Consider the following 23,982-nt stretch of genomic DNA (forward strand, 5'->3'; position numbering starts at 1 on the left):
CTTTATCTTTTGCTCTTGGCATTTTAATTATGATGTGTCTTGGTGTGGTCCTCCTTGGATTCCTTTTGTTTGGGGTTCTCTGCGCTTCCTGGACTTGTAAGTCCATTTCTTTCACCAGGTAGGGGAAGTTTTCTGTCATTATTTCTTCAAAAAGGTTTTCAATATCTTGCCCTCTCTCTCCTTCTGGTACCCCTATAATTCTGATGTTGGTACGCTTGAAGTTGTCCCAGAGGTTCCTTACACTATCTTCATATTTTTGGAATCTCTTTTCTTTTTTCTTTTTCGGTTGGGTATTTTTTGTTTCTTTGTATTTCAAATCTTTGACTTGATTCTTGGGATCCTCTTTTCTGCTGCTGGATCTCTGTAAATTATTCTTTATTTCAGTCAGTGTATGCTTAATTTCTAGTTGGTCCTTTTTCATGTCCTCCATGGTCTCCCTATACTTATTGAGGGATTCATTAAATTTATCGGCGGTTTCCATAAAATTCTTGAAAAACCTTATAACCGTGGCCTTAAACTCTATATCCAATCGTTTGCTTTCCTCCATTTCTGCCATTTGTGACCTGTTTCTTTGTCTCCGCATTTTGGCAGCTTCCCTGTGTTGATAGAGTGGCCCTGTGCGCCAGGTGTCCTGTAGGGCCCAGTAGCTCAGCCTCCCCAGTTACCTGGGGTGGACACTCTTGGTGCACTCTTGGTGCCTTGGTTGTTGTAGAATCACTGGGAGGAATTGACCTCCAGGCCAATTGGCTGTGAGAATCAGCTGTGTCTAAAGTGGGAGAACTTCTGTGCTGAAGACACCCTTCTGGGGCAAGACTTGCTTCAGTGGGGCTTTGGTGCTCACTGAGTCTGCTCCCTGAGTGTGTCCCTTATGGATCTGAGGAGTTGCAGTCTGGTACCCTCTGACCACTGGGTACAGTGGCTCCTGGATCTAAGGAGGTGCTAATTCAGCCTCTGCCTGAGGCCACACAGCAGGAGCCACGAAGAGGCTCAGCTGTGAAGCAATGCAAGCCGCTGCGGGGCCTTGGGCCTTCTCTTGGAAGTTCCGGGTCTGCCTGGCTGGGCTGCAGTTAGGTACATTCACATGCAAAAGCCTCTGCCGCAGCCTGGGTGGGGCGGGGTCTCAGGGAGTCAGAGGGCGGAGAAAGCGGCCATGGCCGATTCTCCCCCGGAGTCGGCGTCTCAGTGTTCCGGTAACGGCTGCAAGCACCTCTGAGGGAAAGCCGCCCTCAAGTTCGCTCGCTGCCGGACAGACCAGCTTCTCCCCGTATGAGACCTGGGTCCCCAGAGACTTCCCGGAACCGGAGTTCAGGGCCGTCGGGAGTTTATGATTCAAAAAGACAGCCGCGTCCTCAGGCGCCACCCCCTTTCCTCGCGCGTGCGCACGCGCCGCCGTACCTCTGCACTTCACCTCCGCAGCGCCTCTGGCTCTCAGCGTGTTTTTCTTTCCTTCTAGTTGTGGAATTTACACTCAGCCAGCCTTCCTGTTTTTCTGGATGATGTTTGCTCAGTCCTTTGCGGTAATTTTCAATTGTTGTATGAGACGATAATTTCCCGGTGTTTACCTATGCCGCCATCTTAGTTGCTCCCCCAGCAATTATTATCTCTTAGTGATAGAATTAAAAATTAGTTTTATTTTTACACTGCCTAAATTTTTTATAGAAAGTATATTTATATATTAATCCTGTACAGCAAAAAGAATAGAATTTTTAAACCTTGTGTTCTTCTTTCTATTTGACTTCTCCTTCTCTTCCTTTAATTTCCACCTGTGCTATAGAATGAACAGTGACCAAGTGCTCACAAAGGATATTACCCTCTTTCATTCATTAGCTGTAAGTCTAATTTTCATTACTATTGCATCCATAATACCTTTATCGATATCCTGGTGCTCATAAATCTTACATAAGATTCTCAATTTGTTTAACTTATTACTAAATAAGAATGCTTACATCTTGTTTCAGCTGCATAATGGCACTGGAATGAAAGCACTTTTAAGGAATGAAAAATTAACTAACAATGGAATCATATTATGGTTTATAAGGGCTAGAAATCTAAATAATCTGGCTGAATTGCTCTCATTGATAAACTATATTTTCCTATATGTATCTTCCAATTCCTACCTTGGATTTCCTCCATGGCAGAAATATGCTGCCTCTCAAATAGAAGTAGTAGTAGAAATAGAAATACACATATAAATTCAAATGCAATTATAAATGTACTAGAGGCCTGGTGCACAAATATTTGTGCACTTAGGGGGTCCCTCAGCCCAGCCTGTGCCCTCTCACAGTCTGGGACCCCTCGGGGGATGAACACCTGCTGGCTTAGTTCGCTCCCCAGGGGATTGGGCCTAAGCTGGCAGTCAGACATCCCTCTGGCAGCCCAGGATCCCTCAGGGGATGTCCACTTGCCAGTGGGGAGCAGTCCTTAGCTGCAGTTGGACAAACTTAGTGCTGCTGAGGAGGCAGGAGAAGCTCCCACCACCACTGCTGTACTGGCAGCCATCAGCCTGGCTTGTGGCTGAGCACAGCTCCCCCTGTGGGAGCGCACTGACAACCAGGGGGCAGCTCCTGCATTGAAAGTCTGACCCCTGATGGTCAGTGTGTGTCACAGTGACCAGTCATTCCCAGTCGTTCTGCTGTTAGGGTCAGTTTGTATATTACCCATTTATTATATAGGATAGAGGCCTGCTGCATGGGTGGGGGCCGGCTGGTTTGCCCTGAAGGGTGTCCCGGATCAGGGTTGTGGTCCCGCTGGGGTGCCTGGCCAGCCTGGGTGAGGGGCTGATGGCTGTTTGCAGGCTGGCCACGGTCCCCTGCCACCCAAGCTCCCAGTGGAGGCTGGCTGGAAGAAGGTATCTGGGATTTATTTGTCTTCTATAATTAAAACTTTGTTGCCATGAGAGGAGGCCACAGCTGGCTCAGGGCAGGCTGGAAATTTGGCTTCCTCCATCGCCCAGGAAACCAAGCCTCTGCTTGCTCCAGCTCCTTGGCTGCCAGCTGCCATCTTGGTTGGGTTAATTTGCATATAGTCGCTCTGATTGGCTGGTGGGTGTGGCTTGAGTTATAATGAAGGTATGGTCAATTAGCATCTTTGTCTTTTATTAGTGTAGATTTATTAGTATGACATTACAAATTTTACATGAACTCTTTCAATCCTTTCTTCTCACCACTGACAGAATCATTATTCTAAAGAAAGAATTTTATCATTTTGATTTCCCAGTTTGAAATTCTTTTAGTGGATGCTCTGGTGCAGGGGTCCTCAAACTTTTTAAACAGGGGGCCAGTTCACTGTCCCTCAGACCGTTGGAGGGCTGGACTATAGTTTAAAAAAAAACTATGAACAAATTCCTATGCACACTGCACATATCTTATTTTGAAGTAAAAAAACAAAACGGGAACAAATACAATATTTGTATTTGCGTGTGGCCCATGGGCCGTAGTTTGAGAACCCCTGTTCTGGTGTGTTACCTAGATTTGTCTTCAGAGCTGAGCACTCATTTCCCTAATTGCCAGTAGTTTGGGGGGCTAATTGCTCTCATTTGAGTGACCCTGGGGATTTGCCCTCAGCCAAAGGCAGCAGTTTTACCCAAGATTACTGGTTCCAGAAATGGCCTGCATTTAATGACAAGTCAATGCACAGATAGAATAATCTAAAGGATCATCCCAAGTCTAGAGCTCTCTGTAGGATTTACCTTATAGTTCATTTCTTCCCTGTATTTACTCCTACCTTTTACATTTCCCTACAGATGTTGAAGCTTAGAACACTTCCTAGTAAATGCCTTCATACAAAAAAAAAAAAAATCTGTCTTGGTGCCTGTACCTCCAAACCTAATTCAAAACTTGATGCTAGGAGTGATCTGAGGAAGCTGATGCTAAAATAGAGTTTTGCATTTCAGGCCAGAAAAAACTGACATAAAATATTCAAAGTGATGAAAAGCAAGGATTTGCCCTGGTCGGTTTGGCTCAGTTAGTTGAGCATCATCCCATGAACCAAAAGTTTGTATATTCAATTCTCAGTCAGGGCACATAATACTCAGGTTGCCAGTTTGATCCCTGGTTAGAGTGCATTGGGTAGGCTATTGATAGATGTTTCTCTCTTACATTAATGTTTCTCTTTCTACCTCTATCTTCCTTTCTCTCTAAAAAAATATGAATAAATCATATTTTTTAAAAAATAGAAAGATAAGCAAGGACCTCCACCTAGACTAATTTACCAGAAAGGCTATCATTTAAAATTTAAGGAGAAATAAAGAGATTCCCAGACTACAAAAAGCTAAAGGAGTTTGTTAACATCAAACCACTACTATAAGAAATGTCAAAGGGCCTGCTTGAAAGAGAAGGAGAAGAAGAAAAAGAAGAGTGAGGGGAAAGGAGTTCCTTTCATCATTCACCTAAAAGTCTGCTCAGAATCTCTTCCTAATTGCCAAGCCCTGCTATGTGACATGAGCCCTGCCTACCACTGGGCAGATAAACCCCATAAAAACTGGATTCTTCAAACTCAATTATTTCCAGGACTTAAGATCCTAAGAATGGTTATATCAATAGAAATACTAGATAGAAACATTTTAAATGCTTTGAAATATGAAGTCTCATTCTCATTTATCATTTACTAAAGGCCCAGTGCATGAAATTCATGCCCTGAGGAGGGGTGTGACCCTCAGCCCAGCCTGCACCCTCTCCAATCTGGGACCCCGTGAGGGATATCCTACTGCCCATTTAAACGGGCAGTAGGACATCCCTTTTACAATCCAGGACTGCTGGCTCCCAACTGCTCGCCTGCCTGCCTGCCTGATTTCCCCTAATCACTTCTGCCTGCCAGCCTGATAACCCCCTAACCACTCTCCTGCCAGCCTGATAACCCCCTAACCACTCCACTGCCAGCCTGATCACCCCCTAACCACTCCCCTGCCAGCCTGATCAATGCCTAACTGCTCCCTTGCTGGCCCGATTGCCCCTAACTGCCCTACCTTGCTGGCCTGGTCACCCCTAACTTCCCTCCCTTGCCAGCCTGGTCCCCCCCAACTGCCCTCCCCTTCTGGCCTGGTTGCCCCTAACTGTCCTCCCCTGCAGGTCTGGTTGCCCCCAATTGCCCTCCCCTGCTGGCCATCTTGTGTCCACATGGGGGCGACCATCTTTGACCACATGGGCGTGGCCATCTTGTGTGTTGGAGTGATGGTCAATTTGCATATTACCTCTTTATTAGCTAGGATAGGTTATAAAATATAAAGGTGGCATAACTTGTAAAGGAATAAATGTTTTGTAACATGTCTTTTTGCTTTCATAAGTTTGTTCCATACACAAATCTTTCATTGAGATGATGAGTTCACATGGCTGTTTCTAGGACTAGACTTATAAGTGCCTAAGAACAGAGGTCCTGCTCTATTCTCTATTCTGACTGTGGAAGCTCAGGGGGTGGAGGCTATGGCTTCAGAGGATTATGACTGAGATCTGAGGAAGAGAAGAGGTCTGTTACAAACCTCACTCCCACCATTTGTTCAAGGTTTTGTCAGAGAACCTCAATTAAAACAAATAATACAAAATACTTGTGTTAGACCATGTCTACTAATGCTTCTATTTATGGTTCAGAAAATAGGAAAATATTTTCACTGTAGGTAAAAAAACAATTACAACCATGTACTTTAACTCCTCTCCTCATGACCATGTTGGTAGAAACATGTTGGCTCTTTACCTATTTGGAATCACACATAATATTGCAGATCTGACTCTCTTCCCTACCACCATACCCAGTGAACTTTTCCAAACTTTTATACACTTTTAGGGGCTTTATAAGCTTCAGAAGTTGCTCACCTTAGGGACCAAGGAATAGAATTCCAAGCTCCTGGAGATAAGTGGTATTTTCATCTCTTTAAGCCTCTCCCTGCCAAGTGAGCTACTGATTTTGTCAGAGTGCCTTCATCCACTCTGAGATCCATGACTGAGATCTGAGAAAGAGAAGAGGTCCATTACCAACATCACACCCACCATTTGTTCAAGGTTTTGTCATAGTGTCTTCATCCACTCTGAGATCCATTCTGTGGGGATGAGGGAGAATGAGAGAACGCCAGTGTGACCCAGAACCTCCATCCCTCAACCTGCATCTATTTTTGCCTCAACAATATTTGGCCAGTAAATACACTCAGGTGCATGATGAATGAGTTTCACAAGCTATTCTAAATTTCATGTGTCAATTTTCATACATTAACGATGTCATTAAAAATCTGTTAGATGATTTCCTTCCAATAATATAATTTTAAGAAATAAAAAGAGACAAAATAAATATTAACTCATCATACAAATTGACTATGATATACTGTTGATAGTGTCTATATAATCAATCATATTGCAAAATTTCATCACAATAAGTGATGTGTAGTCTCTTAATAACCCAAGTCTTCCTTATTGATTTTTCATTGTTAAAGAAGAAAAGGAATTTTTGCCTTAGGCTTGGGATTTGAAATTTGGTTCTGGCTTACCCATCATTGGAAGAACTCTTCAGGTCAAAATAAGAGTGTTCAGAGAATAATACACAAGAAATATTTTTTATTAGGCTTATCACAAGAAACTCTTGCTATTCCACAATCATGAAATCTTCCTGACTCCTTTCACCTGCATAATTCTTACTGTGATGATGTAAGTATTGCCCTAATAAAGTTGAGCTGGCTTTCAGAAATGGCACACATTCCACTGCCTTCAGAAAGCCTTTCAGGAATATGAAATCTATACACTACTTTCTTTTTCTTTAAAATTTATATAGCACTGAAAGTTCATAACACTCCTTTAAATATTAAATTGTGTAAAACTTCATTTCAAGCATGGATACCTACCAGCCTGACCCATTTATATATCTCTTAAAGACTGAACTCTTAGCTATGAAATTTCCATTATAGACATAGTTAAACAATTAGAAATACATTTCTGACCATTCAAAAATAAACCAACAAAAATGAAGAGTAAGTTCCACAATGCTATCAATTTATTTTATGGATAATAATTGTGAAATTCTTATGAAGATGGATATGAATACCTACGGTACTGACCAAAGTTGAATTGCCATCTTAACTAAAATCACTGTTTCAGAATTGTTTAGTAAAACTATGTACATGATCCTTGTCAGCACAGGCCAAAGATATAAGACTAAGGTTCTGAGTTTGACCGACTGCTGAGAAGTTACCCATTTATGTACCATTCCAAAATCTCCCATTATTAATTTAAAAGCTATCAAAACACAATATTATAAACCAGCTTATGGAGAAAAATAAGAAAATAAATATGTTTTTATTTTAAGATGTGATTTCCAAAAAACAAATGTGTCAAAAATTTATATCTATACTAATAAAAGCCTGTGTGGCCCTCACACGCAACATCGTCACAAGATGGCTGCCACAAGATGGCCACCACAAGATGGTCACGCATACAGCAGAGGCAGGGCCCGGTGGCCACTCCACATGGTGAGGCCTGGGGATCCTGTGGCTCCACACAGTGCAGAGGAGGCTGGTCCTGGCATCTCTACAGCCTCACGCGGAGGAGGCGGGTCCTGGAGGAGGAGGCGGGTTGTGGCAGGAGAGGGCAGTTGTGGGCAACTGGGCTGGCAGGGGAGGGCAGTTGGGGGCAATAGGACTGGAAGGCAGAAGTGGTTAGGAGCAATCAGGCAGGTGAGCAGTTAGGAGCCAGTGGTCCCAAATTGTGATAGGGATGTCTGACTGTGGTATTGGGCCTAAGCCAGCATTTGGACATCCCCCAAGAAGTCCCACATTGGAGAGGGTGCAGGCCGGGCTGAGGGATATCCCTCCATGCACGAATTTCATGCACTGGGCCTCCAGTACAAGAATATTTATCATCATATTAAATATAAGATTAAGCCTTGAAACATTATTCCAAGAAAGAGTCCATATAATGCAATATTACACACTCATTAAAAGAGTGTTTTAGAATAATTTTTAATAACATAGTAAATGTTCAAAAGGTAGTGTTACATTTTTGTAAGTAGATGATAGCACTATGTTCAGTAAGTTTTCTTATTTATTAAAATATATAATAAGCCAAAGAAAAAATATATAATTTTTTAAATGTTAACTGTAATTAGCACTTGGAAATGAGAACTAAGTTATGCTTTCTCATTTGTACCTTCTTTATTTAAAAATATTTCCCCAGTGTGCATATATTACTCTTATAATCAGAAAGGAAATAATAAACATTTTTAAATTGATAGTTTATATTAGAAATACAGTTTGTAAATAAAGTTGTAGTTCTAAAGCATAAACTTTATTAACAGCAAAAAATGATGAAACAACCAAAATTACTTTGAGATTAAAAAATAAAAGTATAATTCACTCAGCAGGCTGATTTGGTTTTCCAAATACAATTCTCCAATAAAAGAAGCCAGAGGTTTTCAGAAGTAGTGATTAAATTCTAGTACTGAGGCAGGAGAAGATTGAGATGAACTTTGAACATCTTTTTAAATATTTCTTTAAATTTCCACTGTGCACATAATTGGTTTTGTTCTTAATCCCATAAACTTTACAGAGGGAAGTAATGTCTTGCCCATGGCCCTTTACCATTTCGTTTTTACTGATCCTAACCATATCCCTTTTCAAGGCTCAAATAGCAAGCTGCCTTCTCTGCATTGCCCTCCCTTACAATCTAGAAGTAACCTAAGGCACCAGAGAGTAAGGCAGTGGTCAAAGAATGATGCTGCTATGGCAAAGGGCTTAGGAGTCATTTTTAAAAGAGTTCCCAATAGCCAAATTTGGGACAAATTGAGAAAAATAACTAATTATAGAACTGCAACACATCCATGAATCCATACTGAAATAAAGATAAGTGATAGATAGGAGGGAAAGCTCCCCCTTACTGCAGAATTCCAATTTTAAAATGAGCTTTAATAAGTATTCTGTGGTTACATAAAATATTAATATTTGATTACATTTGATGAAGGAATTCAGGAATTCTTTGTTCTATTTGTCAACTTTCTGTACATTTTAAATTATTTTAAGATGAAGACCTAAAAAATTAGAGTAATTTAAGTAATCTTACCTAATAATAGACAAACATGCAAATTGCCCGTACCTTTGCTATGCCCCAAGCCATGCCCACCAGCCAATCACAGCGACTATATGCAAATTAACTCAACCAAGATGGCTGCTGGCAGCCACAGAGCTGTAGCAAGCAGGAGGCTTGCCCCAATGATGGAGGAAGCCAAGCTTCCCAGCCGGCTGCTGCCTCCTCTCAAGGCAACAAAGTTTCAATTATAGAAGGTAAATAAACCCCAGATACCTGCTTCCAGCCTCCATGGCCACAGAGCTGGAGAGAATAAAAAAAAAAGGAAAGGCTGGGAGCTTCAGTCGCCAGGGTGCTTGGTCAGTGTGAAAACAGCCATCAGCCCCTCACCCAGACTGGCCAGGCACCCCAGTGGGGACCCCCAACCTGAAGGGGGTGTGGGCAGCCTGAAAATGGCCTTCAGCCCCTCACCTAGGCTGGCCAGGCACCCCAGCAGGACCACAACCCTGATCCAGGACACCCTTCAGGGCAAACCAGTTGGCCCCCACCCATGCACCAGGCCTCTATCCTATGTAGGAAAAAGGTAATATGCAAATTGATCCTAACAGCAGAATGACTGGGAATGACTGGTCACTATGACACACACTGACCACCAGGGGGTAGATGCTCAATGCAGGAGCTGCCCCCTGGTGGTCAGTGTGCTCCCACAGGGGGAGCTGTGCTCAGCCACAAGCCAGGCTAATGGCTGCCAGTACAGCGGTGGTGGTGGGAGCCTCTCCTGCCTCCTCAGCAGTGCTAAGGATGTCCAACTGCAGCTTAGGTCTGCTCCCCACTGGCAAGTGGACATCCCCCAAGGGCTCCTGGGCTGCTAGAGGGATGTCTGACTGCCAGCTTGCCCAATCCCCCAGGGAGCGGGCCTAAGCCAGCAGGTGGACATCCTTCGAGGGGTCCCAGACTGCAAGAGGGCATAGGCCTGACTGAGGGACCCCCCCAAATGCACAAATTTTTGTGCACCGGGCCTCTAGTAAGATATAATTATGTTATGTTATTCAATTAATATGTCATGGTTGTAGAAAATTGAAAATGATTAAAGGGAAATATCACAGCTTATAGATTCATAATGGAAAAGATACATTTCTATTATTTTGCTTTATAATGAATATTTTTAATTAATGCATTTAAAGGCAGGAAATTATGTAGATCTAAAGAGAAGTTTGCCCTGTCCCCTAGGTTAATTCAAGCATGACCCGAACCCCTACATAGGACACTAAGCCAGTTATAATTCCAGTGCTTCCACTCAGAATTAAATCCATATGTTGACAGTGGGCTGAGATCAGACAAGTCACAGAGGTCCTCCTCCAAATCACCATCTCCCATCTGGGGAGCATTAGTAGGCATTTCCATAGGTAGCATCAAACACCCCCTACAGGTATAAATAGCTGGTGGCAGCCGATGGTAACAAGATTTCCGACAGCAAAGGAAAAGTGAAAATAACTTTAAAATTATGTAAAATAGCTTTTTTAAACATAAAGTCTTGACTTTTTTAAAAAACATTGGAAGTAATTACAATACTTATCAGCAATAAACAAGAGACAACAAAATAGATGTCCTTCATTCATGGCCACCAGAAATGTATTTCCTGGCATGATGTTACACACACACACACACACACAATGGCAGTTGATAGTTGGGTGTGGTGGGGGAAGTAAGGAATTCCCTGTGAGCCAGCCCAAGTGATCCCCTTCTCTCTAGCTGGAATTAGGCCGTTGTTATAGCAACAACTAAATGACGGACAGGTTTTTTTTAATGTGCCAGGGTCTACTGTGAAAACAGCTTCCAGGATATATACTATTTTTTAAATTTTTTATCTTTGTTGTTGAAAGTATTACAGATGTCCCCTTTATCCCCCATTGACCCCCTCATCCCCACTCTTACCCCCTCCCCAAGCCTTCACCACACTATTGTCTGTGTCCATGGATTATGCATATAAGTTCTTCAGCTACACCTGCAAAAATATGCACATTGTGTAATAACACTAAATGCTATTTCAAGATCAACTTTCAATGCGTGTTTTTTTTCATTGGAATGATAGACAAGCTGAACTATTTTTAGTTCTAAATTGCCATTTATGCTAATACCAGTTTTATTTGCTAGCAAGCCATGTCAAAACTTCTATTCTCTGTGTATCTCTGCTTATTTGTTTTAAGGGACATTGGATTGAATGAATGGTAAAGTTAATGCCCCCTGGATGCCAGTAACTTCCTTCTGAGGCAATGCTGATGCCAGGAGTTGAGTAGGCCTAAGAAATAAGCATAGTAAAAACACAGTCAAATTTGTTTGGCGTTCACTTGCTGTATATATTTGACTCAGTACCTTAAGAAAATAGTGTATCTACAAAGTGTTTTCAATTTTGGTTGAAATAGAAACAAATAATGCCCATACTGCAGCATTATTTTTAGGCAATCAAGATTCAATTCTCCCAGTCTTAAGCAAAGTACCTTTGACTTCAGTACATCTGAAATGTTTTTGACCCCCAGCATTATATATATATATATATATATATACAGTGAGATGCTTAAAACTGCTGGAATTTGGTGCAAGTGGCTTCCTCAGATCACTACCTACCAAAACCCTAGTAACATCTAAAGAAGTAAACTTAAAATCCAGGCAAACCTTTCAGTGTGTTTATCATTATGATTTACATTTTCTCTAATTAAACGCAGATTGGCTTTACTAGGAATCTTCGGCTAACAGTCATCTGTCTTAAGGCAAAGAACTGAGTCAGACTGTCTTAAATGAACTTTTTATTGAAGCATGTTATACGCAGAAATAAGAGAGAAGTGCACATATTGTAAGTGTAATCAGCTCAATTAATTTCCACCCAATAACACACCTGTGTAATCAGCACCTAGATCAAGAAACAGAATATTATAAGAACCACAAAGGCACCTTCGTGTTCCGCCCAGTTATGATTTCACAATCAAAATCATACCCCAACTCCATAGATTATAGTTCTGCCTCATTCAAGCTTTATACAAATGAAATCACACAGTATATTTTGTGTCTTGCTCATTTGGTTCAATGTTATGTTTATGAGATTCACCCACCCTGTTGCTTGTAATGATGGTTTATTTCTTCTCATCCCTGTATAAAATTTTATCTACCATTTCATTCAAAAGATCTGGACCTACTTTAACATGGACAATTCTCAGAAATATTTATAATTTTCAAACTAACTTCTCAATGCTAAAAATCAAAAGGGATAACAGAGAGTTGGAAGGTATAAATGGCTTTTTCCTTGAAGTGTGAGTGATCATACCCCTGTTAAATTTCTTGATGGGAGTTAGAGTAAACATCAAACACAATTGCCTTTGAGTACTCAAAAGCATTGAAAAATAGTATTTTTTAAAGGCACCCTAACTTTCGTGCACAACCCAAACATTCAAATCTCAATATTTTTTTTTCACTTCTGAAACCCATCCTGAGATTTGGTGGATTGTTTCAGGAAGGTGTTAATTGAGTTCATCTTTATTTGCTGTCCAAAAGGTCTACAATGGTTTTTAAAAGGAAAAAATAAAACATTGCCAGCATGGATATTTTCAAATATATGATCAATTAGAAAAGGCAAAAAGTCTATGCTTTTGTACTAGAAGTATATTTTCAAAAAGTACTCCCCTCCCCTATTTTAATTGATTTTAGAGGGAGAAGGAAAGATAGAAACATTGATTGGCTGCCCTCTGCACAGCCCCTACTGGCCATCGAGCCTGCAACCTGGGCATGTTGGGATTGCCAAAAGTTAATTTGCAGAAGCTGTAGAGTAAATATATTATTTTGAGAATCTACAACATCTTATCCAAAGCACAACTCTAAATTTAGATTGCTTTCTTGGAAATTGCTTCTACAAATTTTACCATATCACTCAAATGAGGATTACTTACCATGGTCAATGATTCATTCAAATGCATAATATTCTCAAGTTCATTTCCATGAAGAAAAATGTGACCTCTTTTTCTAAAGGCAAATATAGACCAAGGCTTAACAGTCAAAATTAATTCTATTTTTTACACTTTGCTGCATTAATTAATGAATCAGACACAGGCTATCTTTTCTTTTGAAAGAGTTTTAGGAGCTTTATTGGCTTAGCTGTAAGAAACAGGGGAAATATTTTATCTCACATTTACTCCAGAAGTTTCAAAAAATAATTTAAAATATTCAAAAAAAACCTAGAAGTGTGTATTTTTAGCCAATAGTTGCTCCTCTAATCTGGTTGAGTTTCCCCTTCAGAAAAAAATATTGTGTGCTAAAAGAAGAACTGGGTCTATTAATTTGGACTAAATCTTCACATGCGCGCACACATGTGCATACTCCCACACATGTCCACATTTGTGGTTTTGTGTGTATGCATAGCACATATAAACTAAAACAGGTATGTTGTCAGGATTGTCCAGTTGGCCAAGAAGGGGCCAATATTGACCCTGATAGCCTGTTCACAGGGACCAATTTACCCATGAGGTCAAGACTGACAGTGAACCCTCCATTTCTCTTTGGATCTGTTTCATTTCAATATCACTCAAAAAATGACTCTATGATCTAACATATTTTGATTCTTTTGTAGAAATAAACCAAATTGTGCGAGGCAGAAATGAGATCAAAGAAGAGGTGGGGACTCAGTGGTTACAGTTAAAGGAATTGGGAGACCTGGCTGGCTGGTGGTGGGTTAAGTCTAAACAATTAGATCTGTAGTGATTACAAGAAAGGCTTCAGGATCTAGGAACAGCAATAAATAAACAGAAATGCACCTAATCCTAGTGTCCTTGGCTTTCCTGCTGAGAAAGGACCTGTGCATGTGACAGAAAATCAGGGAAGAGTGTCTGCCCAGGTCAGGTGAGTTCCGAGGACATAGCTCACCCACCAGGTGGCTCCTCACCCACTTCAGAGAAGGCAGCAACTCAGGGTAGGATATCAAATTGGAATTTGTTAAAGAACTTCTTTTATTATAAAATAGTTTCAAATTTACATCAAAATTACAAAGATAGTACAGAGAATCTCCATATATCCCTACCCAGTTTCCCTACTAATAACATCATACATTATCATGGTACATTGGTCAAATTAAATGACCCAATATTAATACATTATTATGAACTAAAATCCAAACTTGATTCAACTTCCCTTAGTTTTTTTCTACTGTCCTCTTTCTGTTCTAGAACTGCACCCAGAAGACCATGTTACACTATTCCATGTCTCCTCAGGCTCCTCTGGCTCTAACAGTTCCTCAACTTGTTTTGTTTTTGATGATGTGACAGTTTTTGAGGAGTGCTGGTCAGGTGTTTTGTGCAATGTTTCTCAGTTGGGGTTTAGCTAATGTCTTTTTGTTGTTATTTTATCCTCCAATAGTGGATATTAAACTGAGAAGATTAAGGACAATACTACCCTTAATGTTAGTTGAGAAGTAATCTAATGTGTCCCAATGTTTGGAGTGGGGTTATGAGTTTTGGAGGAAGGTAGTAAGGAGCTGTGCTACTCCATCACATCCATCAAGAATGCATGCCATCAACCTGACTGATCTCTATTGGTGTTAACCTTGCTGTTAACCGAAGTAGTGTTGTCAGATTTCTCCCCGTAAAGTTACTTTTTCCCCTTTTTCCTACTAATATTACCATCTTTGGAAGGAAGTCACTAGTCATTATGTGTAGCCCACACTTAGGGATGGGACATTTGGCTCTTTGTCCTTGAAGAAGAAGCTTCTATACACACTATCTGGAATACTCTGCACGTGAGATTTGCCTCTTCGCTCCTGTTCACACATGTAAGTATGGGCACGTGGATATTTCTTTTATACTTCAAGCTATAATCCAATGCTACTTTATTTTCTTGCTCAAATTATTCACACATTGGCTCTTTCAGTGAGCTCCTGTGTGCCTTTGACATGCCACCATCCTTAGAAGGTGTTTTGTTTTGAGAACATCCTAATTTTCTGAGATTTTGATTTTGTCTAAAGTCTTGCTCCTTAGCTCTTTGCTCTGGTTAGCTTTGAAGTCATCCAGATGTTTACACTTGGAAATTTCAATTTCACTTAGAAATCAGGAACAATAGAAGAGATTGCTTTCCAATTACTTTAGCCTCAGGGCTGTGTTCTGACTACCTTCTATATATGCCTGTAGTCTTAAAGGTATATCTCTTTTCAGCTCCAGGGAAGATTTTCTTTAATGTATTTGATAAATATTACCTCTACATGGTCTTTGTTTTTCTTTTAGAATGCTTAATAGCCAGATATTCTTCTGGATTTATCCTCTTGAGTTTCAAAGCTTTTCATTTTCATGTTTTTCTGTCCGAGAGTCAAAGAGACTTCCTTATCCTTATCTTCCCAGCCTTCTAATAAATATATGAACTGTTCCTCTCTCGTGGCACTCAGTTCGTATTCCTTATTTTATAGGTACAATTGCCTTCAAACATCCTAATACTTAGAGCTTTTAAAAGTTTCTTCATTACTTGATTTACTTCTGTTTTTACAGAGTCTTTTTTCTGGGGTTTGGAGTAATTTATTTTACCATTAATTACTCCTTCAAATGGTTTGCTCATGTTTTAGAATGTGGTAGTAGAGAGAACCTGAAAGCTCTTTGTGTGGACAAGGCTTCACTTTACACTTCAGAAGCAGGTGATGTTGTGAGTGCTAGCACCCCACCAACTGTCTGAACTTCTTCCAGAGGGCCAACCAATTCTTTGAGAGAAGAATCACCAACTACATTATGCAAAGCCTAGTGTTTGATGTAAGCAAGGTAGGGTGTAAAGTGTAAACCATTAACATGTCTGTAGTTTGTATGTTTTCAGCCCAAATGATCTTTTTTGCCCTCTGTTCTCTGTTTAACCAACAGTCTGTTCATCTGCAACAATAGACTATCCATCTAGGGAAAGAAGTTTCTCTCCATGGCACTTCCTTATGTATATTTCTACTATACAGCTCCTTTACTCCACCAGTGCTTAAGTTTATCTGTAGGATAAATGCCTCAGTGGCTAGGACCAGTTGTGATTACAGTGGAGGAGGTGCTGTGCAGGTGTCAGCCCCATGAAGCTGGACTCACGTCAGTGGGATCTGGTGCCCATCCAATCTGCTCATGCAGGTGGTTGGGTAATGCTCTGATACTGCCTGAAATTGTTCACTGGGTGTGCTGGCTCTGAGGCCTCCTGAGAGATGCAGGCCAAGGTCAGCCACCTCCTGTGTTCTGCCAGGGCCACCTAGTACAAGCTACAAATCAATCTATAGATGGCTGCTTCTTGTCCTGGGCTTTGAGGTTCCCAGGATAGGCCAAGCTGTGAACCAAGTCCAGTTGCCAATAGTGAGAGCTTGGGCTCACTTACCAAAACTTATGGAGAACACTGAGACCAGATGCTTGTTTGGGGTTTGTGAACCTTTCAGAGATTTTAGGAAAGTCTGCAGCATGAGCCAAAACAGGCTGTTTGTATGGAAATACACTGGAAGCAGCTTGGGTGGGCCTGCAGTTAGGTGGGATAGGGTCTTAGGGGATCACCAGGGCAGGGCGAACAGTGTGAGCCAAGTTGATGGGGACTGCGATATGGCGCCCACCTGCTGGCTCTGTGTGTGTTGGGGGGGGGGGGGATGGTGTCTCTCAGAAAAGGAACAATGGCCTCTATTAGCACTTCTGTCTGGGAGAAAGCTACCCCCAGCTCCTGCCTTCATGCCAAACAATTCAGTTCTTCCCCATATGTCCCTGCTGCGTTTTGAGCTGTTGCCCCAGTTTTGAAACTCAGGGTGAGTGAGTCCCTCAGTGAGTAAGTCTGGGCTGGGGCCTTTAATATGAACACCTGGGACTCCAGCAGCCCTCATCTCACTCAGGCACAATCCTGGGGGTTTTCACAGCCAGAAGTGAAATTATAGGACTTCTATTAATTATGAAATTATAGGACTTCTGTTTAGTGAGATTTCAGCATACTGAATGATGGTTGTTCTGTAGTTTAGTTGTAGTTTTGATGTGATTGTGTGAGGATGTGAGTACTATGTTTACCTATGTCAACATCCTGACTGGAAGCTACAAGCTATAGATTGAGAAGAAGAATTTGACTATGTTATAAATTACAATTATTTTCTAACCATGTTGCAATTTGTCTTTTGAAAAAATTCATTATTTTATCCAAGAAGTTTTTGGTTTTCATATATAGCAAAATATATCCATTTTCTCAATGACTTTGGAATGTGGTTTTTAAGGAGAAGAAACTTGTCTCATCTACAGTAATAAAAGGAATATCCCATGAATCTTTAAAAATATTTTTTGTCTCACATTTTTACATTTAAGTCTTTGGTTCATTTAGAATATGTTCTTGAGCTTAGAGTGAGTTACTATTCTATCTAATAAAGAAGTAATATGCAAATTGACCATCACTCCAACACACAAGATGGTTTCCCCCACGTGGTCAAAGATGGCCACCCCTATGTGGACACAAGATGGTTGCCACAGGATGGCCAGCAGGGAAGGACAGTTGGGAAGGACTAGGCCTGCAAGGGAGGGCAGTTGGTGGTGACCAGGACTGCAGTGGAGGACAGTTAGGGCGACCAGGCTAGCAAGGGAGGGCAGTTAGGGGAGACCAGGCTGGCAGGGGAGGGCAGTTAGGGGCAATTGGGTCCCTAACTGCCCAATCCCACTGGGCTTGGGTCTAAACAGGCAGTTTGACATCCCTTGAGGGGTCCCAGATTGGAGAGGGTGCTAACACCGCCCACCCCCACACCCCCATGCATGAATTTCATGCACCGGGCCTGTAGTATTCTATATAACCCCTTTAAAAAATTTGGTGCTTTTTCTTTAATAGAATTATGCTTCCCTACACTCTTGATGTCAACTTTGACCATGTGACCTGCTTTGGCCAATGAAATGAGAGCTGAAGTAGTCTATGTTACTTGTGGCAGGAACTTTAAGAGATGGTATGCATTTTGCCCTGTTCTCTCTTTTCTCTGCAGCAAAGCAACCAAGATGCTTCAGATAGAGGTTGGCATTCCAGAATGAGAGTGATAATGGCTGGAGCAGAGTACAAACCTTCCCATAATGGATAAGTAACATTAGTGAGAAATAAACCTGTATTACATTAAATTAAGCCTCTGAGATTTGAGGGTTCTTTTTACTGCAATATAACCTAAACTGAATTTCTGATGTAGGATTTTTTAAATGACTTTGCCCACTTGTTTGTAAAAGATCACTCAGTGAGGGTAACTGGCTGTTTTGTCATGATTAGTTTCAGGCTGTGTGTTTTGGGCAGAAATTCATGCACAAGGAGGAGGGGTGTCCCTCAGCCCAGCCTGCACCCTCTCCAATCTGGGACCTCACAAGGGATGTCCGATTGCCCGTTTAGGCCCAATCCCACCTAAACAGGCAGTTGGACATCCTTCCCACAATCCAGGACTGCTGGCTCCCAACCACTGGCCTGCCTGCCTGACTGATTGCCCCAACTGCTTCTGCCTGCCAGCCAGATCACCCCCTAACCACTCCCCTGCCAGCCATCTTTGACCACATGGGGGCAGCTATCTTTGTGTGTTGGAGTGATGGTCAATTTGCATATTACCTATTTATTATATAGAACTAGAGGCCTGGTACACAAAAATTTGTGCACTCGCCGGGGGGGGGGAGGGGGGTGTCCCTCAGCACAGCCTGTGCCCTCTCAGAGTCTGGGACCCCTCGGGGAATGACCATCTTCTGGCTAAGGCCTGCTCTCCAGGGGATTGGGCCTAAGCTGGCAATACATTATCTTCACCATTCCCAAACTTGTAATTCAGAAAGGAGAAACTAGAGGCCAATTGTCCTCACGATATTCACTTATTTCTTTAATCCTAAAATACTTAGGGTCACACCAGAATTACTACCCCATATGATTGAAAAGTAACTAATTATCATTCAATATGTGCATGCTATTTTTATCTTTAGTCTTAGGTACATAGTCAAAATACCATGTTCAAAAGATATGTCATCACTATCAGATGGTGGCCACCAGAAGTTTACTTGTTCAGACTTAGCTTTGCTATATGTTCTGAGTGCCCAGACATTCTCCCATTATAGACCTATGGTCACAATGTAATTGTTAAAAGCATCTCCTTACTCTAAAAATTTTCTGGGTTGGGTGACAAATTATATAGTTACTAGAGGCCTAGTGCATGAAATTCATGAACTCAGGGAGGAGGGGAGGGTTCCCTCAGTCCAGCCTATCTCATCTCGCAGTCTGGGAGCCCTCAAGGGATGTCCAGCAGGGAGCAGGCCAAAGCCAGCGGTCAAACATCCTTAGCACTGCTGTGGAGGAGAAAAAGCTCCTGCCACTGCCACTGCGCTTACCAGCTTTGAGCCCAGCTTCTGGTTGAGTGGCGCTCCCCCTATGGGAGCGCACTGACCACCAGGGGGTAGCTTCTGCATTGAGCGTCTGCCCCCTGGTGGTCAGTGCATGTCATAGCAACTGGTCATTCTACCATTTAGTCGATTTCCATATTAGCCTTTTATTATATAGGTTATGGCTGAACCAGAAACAACTGGCCAAAGTTCTAGAAGACAGGTGAGTCTAGGATCTGGGGTGGCATATGAAGGTGTCTGATGCACAGTCTAGAACACTGTTCTGGATATCCCCTATCTTCAAATATGCTATCTTGTCAGGCAATCACTAGGAGAGTATGAGAATGCCTTCGTTCTTTGTTCAGAAATGTTACCCTTAATGTTCTGGGGACCTAACTCTTTTCACCATTTGTCCATTAATATCTGCAGATATTCATGAAAATAAAAATGATAAAATGTGGAGGTGGGAAGGGGAGATTGTGCTGACCTGAAATTCTATAAGAAGGTGATGAGATGTTTATGCAGATGAGATATCCATATGACTTTAGAAAAATAAGTATGTTGAGTATAAAATTAAACCTAAAATTTATGGCCTTTCAGTACCATTTAGTGCACTGAAAGAGTTTAATTAACTGGGCCATACATACTATTAAAAATGGTCTCTGTTTCAAACTATTTCAAGAAAATTCATGTAATTTAAAAATTGTTACAGTGCACTAAATTCAGCCAAGTCTAGAAAGAGAATTATCAAGAAAATTTATCTTTCCAAATAATCTCTAATTATTTTCAAACAACCCAGGCACAGTATTCAATGTATTGTTCTGCTCATTATAATTTTGGCTTCAAAGGTAAAAGTTAATTGGATATGTTGAAAATCCCAAAGAAACTCCAGAGGTAAAAGCAGTTCCTTTCAATTATGAAATGTCCATGCATATCAGGTGAGCTATGGTAGGAAGCAAAAGAAATGTTGATCTTGAGGCATACCAATATGCAATTCATAAGGCAAGGGGCAAGAGCTTTCTAAAGGTTTCTCTCCCACATAATTATATTTGCACTTAAAAGCACAAAAATAAATTTCTGAAGGATTTGGTCACAACACCAGCGAGGAAAAGGATACCAAAAGAAACATTAGCAATTAATTGCCAAGAAAGCTCTCTTCTAAGGCACAAAAGAGAGGGTTGAGTAGGTGAGTCATGGAGCCCTTTAATCAACATAACCAATAGATCAATACATTAGGAAATTAATGTAGAAGAAAATACTTATAAATAAAATAATTGAAAAATAAAAACTGTGAGCCCTAGCTGGTTTGGCTCAGTAGAGAAAGCTTCGGCCTGTGGACCTAAAGGTCCCAGGTTCGATTCCAGTCAAGGGAACATACCTTGGTTGCAGGCTCCTCCCTGGTATGGGCCCTGGTCAGGACATGTGCAGGAGACAACCAATCAATGTGTTTCTCTCACATCGATGTTTCTGTCATTCCCTCTTTCTTCTACTCTGGCCAAAAGATCAATGGAAAAATATCCTTAGGTGAGAATTAAGCAAAATAACAACAACAACAACAACAATAATAATAATAATAAATTAAAATAAAAACTGAGAAAAATCTAAACTTGCTTATCCTAATAGAGATACACTGTTTTCTTGATTCTATGACACAAATAGAAGCTGCATCATCAATTTATTAATAGGCTTTTTGAGAAAAACAATGTGCATGTTTGGTTTTTGTTGTTTTACTTTAATTGAACAAAAATACCATAATCTTCTATACTAATAAAAGGGTAATATGCCCTGGACATCCGTCTTTCCTGACAAAGCTGGAGCCAGAGCGAAGCTGCCCAGGTCCCAGGCCAGAGTGAAACTGCCTGGGTCCCTGGGTGAGCTGTGCCCACATCTACAGTGCCTGGGACCAGACAGCCCACAAGATCAGCCTGGCCAAGTTCACCTGGGGCAAGTGCTTCACCTCATCATGACTAACCTGGTGGCCCAGGGTCTGGACATCCTGTTGCTGGACAACGTCATCAACTTCAGCTTTCCAGTGGAGGGCAAGCTCTTCCTGCACCCCGTGGGTTGTGTGGCCGGGCTGGCTGACAGCCTACTCCTTGGTGGCCCCAGATGAGGTCCTCAACCTGCTGGACCTGCACCTGTTCCTGGGCCCTGTCCTCACCCTTGCCCGCTCCCACAAGGAACTCTCAGGTGCAGTTGGTGTGGACAGCATGCTAGGCCAGGTGCCACAGAGCGTAGTGGATGATGAGGACTCTGGTGGCCTGCAGAATGCTCTGGAGGTGTCACTGCAGCTGTGAACCTGGGCTGCGTGGCTGACAACGCCCAGCAGCAGTATGTGTGCTGGTGGCCGGCGCCCTTGCCAGAGTTCATCAAACGGGCCAAGGCGCTGGATCTTGCCGGGCTGGGCCTGCACCCTCCTCTTCAACTCAAGCTTCAGGGAGGAGCTGCAGCAGCTGAGACTGGTGGACGCATCAAGCAGTACCACTCATGAGCGACCATCTTTAAGATCAACACCTCCAGCCAGGACCTGAGCAGCCAGGTGATGCAGCCAAGCAGCAGAAGGACTGCAAGGCCATCGCCAGCTTCCAGCAGGGCCGGCAGGAGCAGCAGGAGGGCCTGGCTGGCCCAGCCCTGAGCTTCTCAGGGCAGCAGGTGGAGCAGCCTGGGAAAGAGGAGGAGAAGGAGGAGGAGGAAGAGGCAGAGGAGGAGGAGGAGGAGGAGGAGAGAGAGAGAGCATGGAGGATGTCTTCACAGAGGCTGTGGGCTGGAAACGGCAGCAGCCAGGACCTGAGTGGGGAGCCAAGAGGTGGAATGAAGAGGCCTGGCTGCTGGACCATGATTGCTATGTCCCATATTAGCCCAAGGACTTCGACAGTGAAGGGGGCCTGAGGTTGGTAGGGACAGGGGCGCCGTTGAGCAGCAGGTGGCTGGTGCTGTCCTGGACCTGATAAGGGACAAGGCCCAGAACCTGACCAGGGGCTGGCAGTAGCTCAAGTGGGACCAGAAGAAGTGGTTTCTGGGACAGTCAGGACAGGAGGACAAAAAGAAGATCAAGACAGAAAGTGGTTCATACATCAGCAGCTCCTACAAGTGGGACCTCTACCAGAAGTGGAAGCAGAAACAGAAAATCGTCATACACTCAACACCTGAGCCCCAGCGGGCCGCCAGCAGTTAGCCCTGTCAGAGGCGTTATTTTGGCTGGATCCAGTCAGGGCATGTGCAGGAGACAACTAATTGATGTGTCTTTCTCACGTCCATGTTTCTCTCTCTGTCTCTCGCCTTCCCTTCTACTCTAAAAATCAATGTAAAATGTCCTCAGGTGAGGATTAACAAAAAAACAATATGCATACATACATACATACATACATATATAAAAATACATGGATATTGGGGGACTAGAGGGCAGCATGTCCTTCTGGACAAAGCCACCATGGTGGGCCAAGAGAGAGGCAGTTAGGTGCGACCAGGCCAGCAGGGGAAGGCAGTTAGGGGCAACCAGGCCTCTGTTCCAAATATAATGTTTGACATTTTTTAACTCTTGGAATTTGTCACCCAAAGATTAGAAGAAACCTTATAGGATGGGATTAAACAGTATGGATTAATAACTGCACTGAAATTGTGTTTGTTATTAAGCAAAAAGCAACAAATTGCACATTTTTAAAGAAAGATGTCTTCATAGTAAAACAGTTGTAGCTATTTCAAAAGTAGTAAATACAGACTACTTTTACTTAACCACATTTTAATGGTTTTTAAAGGTTCTAATTTTCAAGTTCTCTCAACATGAGATTGAATTTTTAAAATGTAACATTGATCTATAACTTTTGTACAACTTGCTATGTATTCTAATTCTAGCAGATTTTCTTAGTTCTTATTTCCTACCTGCAGTCTTTCTTTACACATAGTTCATTAAAAAGAAGCATGGGGATATTTTTAAGGTTGTGGGGGTGGATTACAAAAAAATAGGCCTGTAATATAGCTGCCTCAAAACTTGCACTAAAAAGATTATGTCAATTTGTTCACTGGATTTTGACCTAACGTCATCAACTGTCTCTTCAAATGATGCAGACCTTATAGAGGCAATGAGGAACCAGTATCTAGACTCCCAAGTGTGCCCACAGATACCTCTTTTTGAGATGCTAATAAAGAGGTCATTGGTTTCTGTTTGTTTCCTGAGTTTTAAACACACACACGCACACCAATAGTTCGAACAAATTCCTTGTTTGAGTCTAAAGGCTTAGTCTTTGGAGGAGGAAGTCTTTGCACTGACTCACTACCTGCCCTGCCTCCAGGGACCCATCTCAAAACCCTCCTGCTCTTCAGCGGTTCCCTTGCCCTGTGAGCCTGTCCTGGGGACTTTAAGAAAGTTTTACCAAGCTGTTTTTCCTTTCCTTTTATAAAGGTTTTAAAAGTCAACATCTTTTTTTAATAGCAATTTAACATTCAGGCTATTTTGAAGCCTACATAAGCTGAGACTCCACAAATAAAGGTTCTTATAGCACTTTCACCCACGTGGTCCATATGGTATATTTTGGATAAGCAAAATGTTAAATATAAGTTTTAATAAATGCAGTAGGCTAAATGAAATCAAGAAATGTGAGACTTGCATTTTTCTGTTTAACCATGATTTTTGCCTCACTGTCCCAAATGAAGACAGACAATCTTGAGCA

The 23,982-nt window shown here is 42.0% G+C and overlaps 1 pseudogene; it reads left to right on the top strand.

Moving 5' to 3' along the window:
• Nucleotides 1-1,150: 1,150 nt before the first annotated feature.
• LOC118675607 lies at nt 1,151-22,490 on the top strand (annotated as a pseudogene).
• Nucleotides 22,491-23,982: the final 1,492 nt, after the last annotated feature.

Source organism: Myotis myotis, unplaced genomic scaffold (assembly GCF_014108235.1).
Source record: "Myotis myotis isolate mMyoMyo1 unplaced genomic scaffold, mMyoMyo1.p scaffold_m19_p_2, whole genome shotgun sequence".
NCBI classification, from domain to species: domain Eukaryota; kingdom Metazoa; phylum Chordata; class Mammalia; order Chiroptera; family Vespertilionidae; genus Myotis; species Myotis myotis.